This window comes from Pseudophryne corroboree, chromosome 10 (genome assembly GCF_028390025.1).
Source record: "Pseudophryne corroboree isolate aPseCor3 chromosome 10, aPseCor3.hap2, whole genome shotgun sequence".
Lineage (NCBI taxonomy): Eukaryota > Metazoa > Chordata > Amphibia > Anura > Myobatrachidae > Pseudophryne > Pseudophryne corroboree.
In genome coordinates this window covers 99212063-99212532 of record NC_086453.1, presented here as the reverse complement: position 1 = coordinate 99212532, position 470 = coordinate 99212063, and the positions used below count along the sequence as shown (strand labels likewise).

Here is a 470-nt window from a genome sequence, read left to right as displayed (position 1 = left end):
GTGTACAGTCAAACCACACTGGCACGCCCAATCTCGTCCGACCTTGGAAGCTAAGCAGTGTCTGGGCCCGATCAGTACCAGAGAGGGTGACCATCCGGGAAGATCGGGTACTGTAAGGACTGACAAATGACGTCAAGCCAACCAGTAACCGGTCTATCATCACCTGACACATATAATGTCTCATATTGCACATGTCACTTTACCACCTTAACTAAGGAGGACACACTCTTCCCTTAGTTAATAGTTATTCCGAAAAATAATCACCATATTAGGTTATATAGTTTCATAATTATTTTTATCATTTTTATTTATTTTTATTTTTATTATTTTTATTTTTATTTTTATTATTATTATTTTTATTTATTTTTATTATTTTTATTTATATTTATTTTTATTTTTAATTTTATTACTATTTTTATTTTTATTTTTATTTTTATTATTTTTATTATTATTTAGATACCGGACCAAAT

General features: G+C 29.4%; 1 pseudogene; it reads left to right on the top strand.

Moving 5' to 3' along the window:
• On the top strand, positions 1–119 carry LOC134967137 (5S ribosomal RNA; annotated as a pseudogene).
• The last annotated feature ends 351 nt before the right edge of the window (positions 120–470 follow it).